This window comes from Staurois parvus, unplaced genomic scaffold (assembly GCF_062004578.1).
Source record: "Staurois parvus isolate SC_StPar_1 unplaced genomic scaffold, SC_StPar_1.0 ptg001349l, whole genome shotgun sequence".
NCBI classification, from domain to species: Eukaryota; Metazoa; Chordata; class Amphibia; order Anura; family Ranidae; genus Staurois; species Staurois parvus.
The window spans coordinates 4236917-4246379 of record NW_028319145.1 but is presented as its reverse complement, the minus strand read 5'-3'; the positions used below and the strand labels follow the sequence as shown (position 1 = coordinate 4246379).

General features: G+C 49.9%; 1 protein-coding gene across 3 annotated transcripts in view; it reads left to right on the top strand.

Moving 5' to 3' along the window:
* The first annotated feature begins 4617 nt into the window (after window positions 1–4617).
* The window catches only part of DIDO1 (death inducer-obliterator 1), an 80281-nt gene continuing 75435 nt past the window's right edge, over window positions 4618–9463 (top strand). For 2 of the 3 annotated variants that reach the window (XM_089661554.1, XM_089661552.1), the window contains exon 1: window positions 4618–4750. The gene's annotated coding sequence lies outside the window, so the exon portion shown is untranslated. The remainder of the gene's footprint in view (window positions 4751–9463) is intronic. The other variant, XM_089661553.1, reaches the window with a different exon arrangement.

Sequence of the window (9463 nt, the reverse complement as noted above, 5' to 3'; positions counted from 1 at the left end):
AGTCCATTGTTGTCACCATCAGGAAGCCCACCCTGAGAAAGGCCATGAAGCAGTTGCTGAAGTCGATGGAGATGGGAAGTGGCTGCAGAGAGGCAGCAGTAGATCAGCAGCAATGAAAAAATAAATACTGCTGCACAATGCGACCCATTCTGACCAATAGGGCCACATAGCAACCGCCCTGCAATATGGTTGTAGCATGGTGGGTCGGCATTTTCAGGGTTAAAACAATGAGAAAGTGACCTACCTCCTTACCACGAGTCGGAAAACCAAACGTGTCGATCCAAAAACGAAAATGGGACGTGATTGTGCCATCATTTGTTTCGTTTTCCTAAACAAAATCCACAGTGTTGGTTCAGGCATGTTCAATTGTGACTCAAAAATCGCACGTCGCAGCTGGCATGCTAATGATTCGTATAAACAAACGATGAAGAATTTTCATTCGGTTTTCGACTCGTCTAATAAACTCCTCTCCTCTGCCCCTCAGGTGCCGGTTCCAGCAAACGGTGTAGAGATGAATGGGAAGACATGGACAATGCAGAGATGTGTACGGAGCCTGAGCCCTGGTTCACAGACTGAATGCGGCTTTGAAATCGCGCTACTTCACTTGAAGCGGCAAGATTGCAAAGCCACTGGTCAGTGTAATTTCATGTGCGGCTTGCCTGATATCTGTGTGACTTCGTGCGCAGATGTGCAATTTCATGCACAGATGTCTATGCAAGTTGCACATGAAATCGCCCAAAAAAAAGCCATATGTCATTGGTTGCTGGGACGCTGGCGCCCTAGCAACCAGTGAGCCCTGTAGGAAATCTGTTGTATTTGTGGCTCATTCACACTATCGGCATTGGCCTGTGATTTTCTGCACTAGATAATCACCACTAGAAAACAACGGCTCCCTTCACACCTCAATGCAAGTCTGCAATTTTCTGTAGCGCATTTGGTGGCGCCGCATGTCACCACAGAAGTGCAAAACATTGTTCTGTTGTGCAGGATTGAGAATGAATAAAGTTAAGAAAAAAAAAACAAGCAGTGGAATCCACTAGAGTAGGTCTTGCACTGCTTCCTGCCGTTTGCCTACACAGGGAAAAGCTGTGGTTTACCGTGCGGCCTAGTATGACCATAACCATCATGGTGATAGTAACTCCGCCACTGAATGAATGAATTCCTGGCAGGCGGAGGTTCGGTTTGGCAAGCGAGCGAACAAACCATTGGTGAATAGTCACGCAGAGTTTGCGACGAACCCGATCGCCATCCTTAGGGTAGATTTACACGTCTAGTCCCACTGACCTCTGAAGCCCGATCCACTCTCAGGTCGTGTTCCAGAGGCTGCTGACAGGCGGTGGGGAAGTGGTGCAATGCCTCCTCACTGCCTGTTTTAATCACATTTTTATCGACAATTGCACAGTTGTGGAGCATTTGCGGCATTTCCCCATTTACTTGAATGTGTATCGCTACATGTCTGGTGAACATTGCCATGAGCGCAAATTGAAGCATCGTAGCCATGCAAAGTGAAGCATCGTGGCCGCGCAAAGTGAAGCATCGTGGCCGCGCAAAGTGAAGCATCGTGGCCGCGCAAAGTGAAGCATCGTGGCCGTGCAAAGTAAAGCATTGTGGGCTCACAAAGTGAAGCATCGTAGGCGCAAAGTGAAGCATCGTAGCCGCGCAAAGTGAAGCATCGTGGTCGCGCAAAGTGGAGCATCATAGCCGAGCAAAGTGAAGCATCGTGGGCTCACAAAGTGAAGCATGGTAGCCACGCAAAGTGAAGCATCGTGGCCACGCATAGTGAAGCATCGTGGGCTCACAAAGTGAAGCATGGTAGCCACGCAAAGTGAAGCATCGTGGCCACGCATAGTGAAGCATCGTGGCCACGCAAAGTGAAGCATCGTGGTTGCGCAAAGTGGAGCATCATAGCCGAGCAAAGTGAAGCATCGAGGGCTCACAAAGTGAAGCATCGTAGCCGCACAAAGTGAAGCACCGTGGCCGCGCAAAGTGAAGCATCGTAGCCACGCAAAGTGAAGCATCGTGGCCACGCAACGTGGTCATGGCATGTAAACATCCCTGTCAGCTGCTGTTGCAGTTTGGGGGGGGGGGGTTTGACGGTCAGCAGAAACGCATTTTTGCCGCCCTCCTACTGCAAATCTAAACAAAGCCTAAGTTTCACCCCTATGAAACTGTGCAGCTTTGAAGTCACGCTACTTCAGCGTGACTTCAAAGCTATCAGTGCGATTTTATGTGCGGCTTGCTTGACACCTACGCAACTTCATTTAACAGATGTCACTGCAAGTCACAATGAAATCGCACAGACATAGTGCAGGAACCTTTTTTTAAAAAAATAACCGATTCCATTGCTGCAAACGGGGTGCTACTTGTCATGCGACTTTGAACTGTCGCATGACAAGTCACTCTGGCGTGAACCAGGACTAAGCGAAGCAATTGGTGATCACAAACACTTGAGCCATTATTGATGAAAATAATACCCGATACACACAATATGGTTTTGTTCTTACAACTGAATATTTCCTCCTGTGGGTCCAATCCTGGTGTCGTAGGTGCAGTGTCCGGCGCTACTGCCTGTAGCCTGTCAACGTCTACGGCAGGTTGAAATATGCTGCGACTGGAGGGGCTGAACGCTGTACTGAATGGAAGATGCATTTAGGGCCTTGTGTTCAGGGACAAGTGCCAGAAATGCAGAGTATGCTGCGGCTGTACAGGACTGTAGACACATTTCAGGCCTCGTGTTCAGGGACAAATGTCAGAAAGGCAGAATACGCTGCAACTGGACAGGACTGTAGACGCATTTCAGGCCTCGTGTGTCCAGGGAAAAATGCCCGAAAGGCAGAATATGCTGCGGCTGGACAGGACTGTAGACGCATTTCAGGCCTCGTGTGTTCAGGGACAAATGCCCAAAAGGCAGAGTATGCTGCAGCTAGACAGGACTGTAGACACATTTCAGGCCTTGTCTGTCCAGGGACAAATGCGCAAAAGGCAGAGTATGCTGCGGCTAGACAGGACTGTAGACGTGTATTTCAGGCCTCGTGTTCAGGGACAAATGCCCAAAAGGCAGAATACGCTGCAGCTGTACAGGACTGTAGATGCATTTCAGGTCTCATGTGTTCAGGGACAAATGCCCAAAAGGCAGAATATGCCGCGGCCGGACAGGACTGTAAGGAAAAAATGTCACCAGCACACCGAGGATCACCAATATGGGTCCAAAGGTTTTAATAAACCATCACATAGTTACAGCAAGGCAACGTTTCGGAGTCTCGCAGGACCCCTTCATCAGGCATGTGAACTTCATCGTCACATGCCTGATGAAGGGGTCCTGCGAGACTCCGAAGCGTTGCCTTGCTGTAACTATGTGATGGTTTATTAAAACCTTTGGACCCATATTGGTGATCCTCGCTGTGCTGGTGACATTTTTTCCTTGCTGATATTGTTCAGTTCCAGCCTACGGTCACTGCAGCACCCACTTATACACACAGCCATTTTTAACGCAGGAACGTGTGCGTTTGGATCATACACTTGCATTCCGGACAGGACTGTAGACGCATTTTAGGCCTCGTGTCCAGGGACAAATGCCCAAAAGGCAGAATATGCTGCAACTGGACAGGTCTGTAGACGCATTTCAGGTCTCATGCGTTCAGGGACAAATGTCCGAAAGGCAATATATGCTGCGGCTGGAGAGGACTGTAGACGCATTTCAGGCCTCGTGTTCAGGGACAAATGTCCGAAAGGCAATATATGCTGTGACTGGAGAGGACTGTAGACGCATTTTAGGCCTCGTGTTCAGGGACAAATCCCCGATAGGCAGAATATGCTGCGGCTGGACAGGACTGTAGACGCATTTTAGGCCTCATGTTCATGGACAAATGACAGGAAGGCAAGGAAATGGTGTATCGAATGGCAGACGTATTTAGGGCTTTGTGTTTTTAGTGAATGCCCGGAAGGTGGAATCTGTTGCATCTGGATGGGACTTAGTGCTGTCCCAAACGGTAGACGCATTTAGGGCCATGTGCTCATGGACGAATACCAGCACTCCGGCCATTCATCCCGTAACGCATAAGGCCCTATCCGCATGTGACGCTGGGCATGTAACCGCAGCGTATTTCAGGAAGCCGTAGACTTTTGTAGAGTGTAAGCGGTGGGGCTGGACGTCTTGTCGCATTAAAAACGCTAGGATTACACGCACATAGCATGCAAAAGGGCCATAACTGGATCTGATGGATTAAAAATCCCGCCATGGCCGTTTGACTTTTCTAATTCACCTGAATACGGTGAAGGGGGTGCTTTTTGTAAACAAGTTTTTATTAAATTTTTCGATCAATTTTTATTCACTTCGTTCAGCTGCGGCAGTGACTGGCTGATGGAACGGTCCTATCGATACTGGCATGACCGCCATTATCGGGATTTCACGTAACTTCATGAAGGTTGAGGAATTTGACTTGGTGGGGACACAGACTGCAGTATAACCCATTATTCTGGCCAATGAAATGAATGGACGCCCAATATCACTTCATTAAACTTTGGTCATAGTGTCATAATACAGGAGAACGGCCGCCATTTTGTTCTCCACATGAAGGCTAGCTGCGCGCCTGTAAAGCAATACGCATGCGTGCGTAACTCTCCCGCCCAGGGCCGCCGCCGACAGCCGGACGTGAGCGCGCATTAGCCCGTGCCGTTCAGCTGCAGAGACCCCGCGGATAGAGGAGCAGTAAATGGCGGCGGTCGTCTTGTGAGAGGTTCTGCTGGTGAGGTGAGCGGGCCCGGGCGGCGGAATATGAATGGGCGGTCGGGCGGGACATTATCTATATGAGGGGAGCCAGGCCTGTAGGGCGGGGGAGGGGAATGGCGGCCTGCGGCCCCTTACAGGAAATGGGGCGCCATGATGGAGGACGGAACGGTGTAAAAGGACACGGGGGGCTCGTTACAATTATCGTATCAGATGTTGGTGGAGGAGAGGTAATGGCGGCCTCCTATACTGTAGGGTTGTGTTGGAGGACATGAAGGGCAGAGGGTCACACTAGGCCTCAGTATTCGGATGGATGATTACAGGCCGCCCATAGGCCTATGGCAACCATCCAGGCGCTGTGTGATTGGTTCCTGTCCGGTGTGATGGCATCGTCTGAGTGTGCTCATCCGTGGACAATGTCTTCTAGTCAGGTGGGAGACTAGCTAAGAATACATCTGTGGATGTGATGGGAACAGATGTCTCATCCCTGGTTCCACCACAGGATAGCGGGGGCTCCTGAAACGGAGGGTTCCCCAATGGATATGAGGAGAGGTCTAATCCCAGGGTCCTCCACAGAGTACTGGGGGCTTCTTGAGGGAAGGGGGATCCATGGATGGATATGAGGAGACCGAAGGTCTTGTCCAAGGGTTCTCCACAGTGTACCGGGGGCTTCTTTAGGGATGGATGACCCACTGGTGGGTGTGAGACCAGACATCTCATCCCAGGGTCCTCCACAGGGTACTGGGGGCTCCTAGAGGGATGGAGAATCTATGGATGGATATCAGGAGACCGAAGGTCTTGTCCAAGGGTCCTCCACAGTTTACTGGGGGCCTCTGGAGGGATGGAGGATCCATGGATGGATATGAGGAGACCGTAGGTCTTGTTCAAGGATCCTCCACAGTTTACCAAGGAGGGATGGAGGATCCATGGATGGAAATGAGACGGGAGGTCTTGTTCAAGGGTCTTCCACAGTGTACCTGGGCTTCTGGAGGGATGGAGGATCCATAGATGGATATGAGGAGACCAGAGGTCTTGTTCAAGGGTCCTTAACAGGGTACCGGGGGCTTCTGGAAGGATGGAAGATCCACTGGTGGATGTGAGGAGACCAGAGCTCTCATCCCGGGGTCCTCCACAGGGTACTGGGGGCTGCTGGAGAGATGATCTATGGAGGGATGTGAGGCCAGACATCTCATCCCAGGGTCCTCCACAGAGTCCAGGGGGCTCCTGGAGGGATGGAAGATCCATAAATGGATATGTGGAGACTGGAGGTCTTATCCAAGGATTCTCCACAGGTTATTGGGGGTTCCTGGAGGGATGAAGGACCCACTTATGGGTGTGAGGAGACCAGATACCTCATCTTGGGGTCCTCCATAGGGTATCGGGGACTCCTTGAGGGATGAAGGACCCACGGATGGGTGTGAGACTGGATACCTCATCTTGGGGTCCTCCACAGGGTATTGGGGGCTCCTGGAGGATTCATGGATGGATATGAGGAGACAAGACATCTCTTCCTGGGCTCCTCCACATGGTACCCGGGGGCTCCTGGAGGGATGGAGGATCCACGGATGGGTGTAAGGAAACTGGATATCTCATCCCAGGTCTTCCACATGGTACTGGGGGCTACTGGAGTGATGGAGGATCCACTAATAGATTTGAGAAGAGTAGACTCCTCATCCTTGGGTCATCCACAGGGTACCGGGGGGGGGGGGCTCCTGCAGTAATGGAGGGCTCACGGATGGGTGTGAGGAGACAAGCAATCTCATCCCGGGGTCCTCCACAGGGTCCCAGGGGGCTTCTGCAGTAGTGGAGAACCCACCTCTGAGTGTGAGGAGACCAGGCAATTCACCCAGGGTTCCTCCACAGGTTACTAAGGGTTCCTGGAGGATCCAGCGATGGTTGTAAGGAGACCAGTTGTCTAATCCCTTGGGCTCCTGGAGCAATGGGGGATTCATTAATGGATGTGTAGAGACCAGACATCTCATCTCTGGCTCCTCAACAAAGTAATGGGGACTCCTGGAGTAATGGAGGATCCACCGATGGCTATGAGGACACCGGATGTCTCAACCTGGGGTGAAGGATAACCTACAGATGGGTGTGAGAAGACCGGACATCTCATCTCGGGGTCCTCCAGAGGGTACCGGGGGCTCCTGGAGGGATGGAGGATCTGCAGATGTATTGAGACTAAATGTCTCATCCTGGGATCCTTCGCAGGGTACCTGGACTCCTTCTGTAATAGAGGATCTACAGATGGATGTGAGGACACCAAACGTCTCATTCCAGGGTCCTCCTCAGGGTACCAGGGGCTCCTGGAGCAATGGCGGATCCACCAGTGTTTGTGAGGAGTCTGAACGTCTCATACCAAGGTCCTCCACAGGTGGAGCAATGTAGGACCCACTGACGGCTGAAGAATGGCCACCATAGTACACACAAGGTCACCTCTGTTCCATCTTAGTAGGATCTATAGATGGATCCCCTGCTGATGGAGGTAAAACGGCCCCATGTCATCACTATGGGCTGCCAGATGAGCATCTGCCCACAGGTCTGCAAAACTGGATCTGAGCTCAGACATATCACATCATTTTAGAAAACCTGAACACATGTACATTGGTCACATCCAGCTGCCCATAGTGATAGATTGTGGTTCATTCTTGATGTATTTTTTGATCTGAAATTAGACGGATGAACAGTCCTATGAAAGGGTAGCGCCATTGGGTCACCACGCACGTTAGTCTGATTGTACGATCTCCTTTAGAGCCACTCAAGTAGTGGAACAGCAAGGACCTTCCAGATTGGATGATTTTTTTAGGCCGTCAAAGACTTGGTATTTCTTAAGTGGAGTGCAATTAAAAATAAAGGAAAATGATCATGTATAGTGACCACAAGACTCGCCATAGACGTGTTACAATCTCATCATACAATCAACTTAGAATCTAGCAAAACTATATAGTGTATGGGTTTTCCTAATCTACCAGATAATCAGAGTTCTTGTACTACATAGTTGTTGGTTGGTAGGTCTAAAGCAGTGGTCTCCAAACAGCTGTGGCCCTTTGCTTACCTTTATCTGGCCCTTGGGGTTCTGTTCTATTAATCCTTCCACTATCACCAATGAGGCACCAATCCTCCCACTGACACCAACGTTGGAGCACTATTTCTTCCATGGACACCAGTGGTGGGGCTCGGCTCCTTCCACTGACACAAACTCTGAGGCATCATACCTCCCACTAATACTATGCTGGGAGACATTTCCTCCTACTGACAACAGGATCTATGTAATTTACTCCCACTGACAACTAAGCCTGAGATATGGTCTACTCCCACTGATGCTGGGGCATTTTCTACTCCCTGACCAATGCCCCTCCCAAAGTCTGAAGGACAGTAAATTGGCTCTTAGTTTAGAAAGTTTGGAGACCCCAATCTCAAGGATCAAAATGCCAAACTGCAAAGGCAGAGAAACTGGGTGTCCATGTGCCATGGCAAAAATGATCCCCCTTTGTCATGTTGGGCAGTCAGCACCACCAAACACAATCTATTGAAACAGATCCGGCAGAAGGCCGGTGGTGCGGCATTTCCGGGGTTAGAACAGATGTTGAGGAGACGTAGGTCCACCACCTGTCCGAATGTTTTCACAGGCATTGTAATCTTGCACCAAGTCTAAATTTTAGCTTTGTGCTGACAATATTTTAATATACAGAAGGTGGGTTTATTTTAAAACCATTTAACATAATAAAATAAACATTCCCAAGTAAAGTATGTTGAAACAACCCCAACAACTTTAAATGCTGCTCTCTAAGTGCTGCTTCCCTTAACTTCCGGTCTTTGTAGGAAAGCTAATAGTGGACTGTTCAGTCTGGAGTCAGTCTGTTAGCTTGTAAGAGGATTACGGTATGGGGCTGCGTGTTTTTATTGATGCATACAGGATAGGGAGACCAACTCTAGTCCCTGCAATCAAGGGTGGCTCCATAGAACACTGCAAGGGAGAGGAGCCGCTCTGAAACAGGAAACCAGGGGCGGTGGTCAGGGTACAAGATTAAACTGGAACATAGGCACAGATTAGGGATGAATTCGGGTGGGTTTAATCACGAGTCTGGACCCGCCTGAGCTGTCCTGCCAGGAAGCTGTCACTGCGGACATCCAATCATAAGCTGTAGAGGCATTTCTTACCCCACCGCCGCACACATAAGGGACGCTGCTGGTTGGGGAATGCCTCCACAGCTTACGATTGGCTGTCACCAGTGACACCTTCCTGGTCGGATGGATCAGACTGGTTCAGAACACCCCCCAACCTCATCCCTGATGAGGATAAAAAGGTAAAGAAGCTGCATACTCAGTTGATTAGATCAGCTGCTGAGTGATTAGATCTGAAATCTGTTTTCTGTTGCCAGGCTGCCCCAAACAAACCATTTCCATTACTAAGTTTTGTTGCATTTTGTGCACTGTATTTTAGTGGAGTGACATCAGTTACATACATTATGGCGGTGCTGTGTTATGCAGCAATACAAGAGACTTCCTGTCTGCCAAAACAAAATTGAGTCGGCCTGAATCTATCTCAGTCATCATTGGGTCTCTGTGCTTCTCTATGCAATGCAGGCAAATCATGGCTGGTGGGAGGGGTCGGCAGGGTGCTGTAAATAACTTTCTGAACACTTCACAGCATTCTGCATCAGTACTCTTCTCAAGAACCCTCAGCCCTAATGGAGGCAGTGGGCTGGCATTTTGGAAGACTTAAGCAGGCCATAG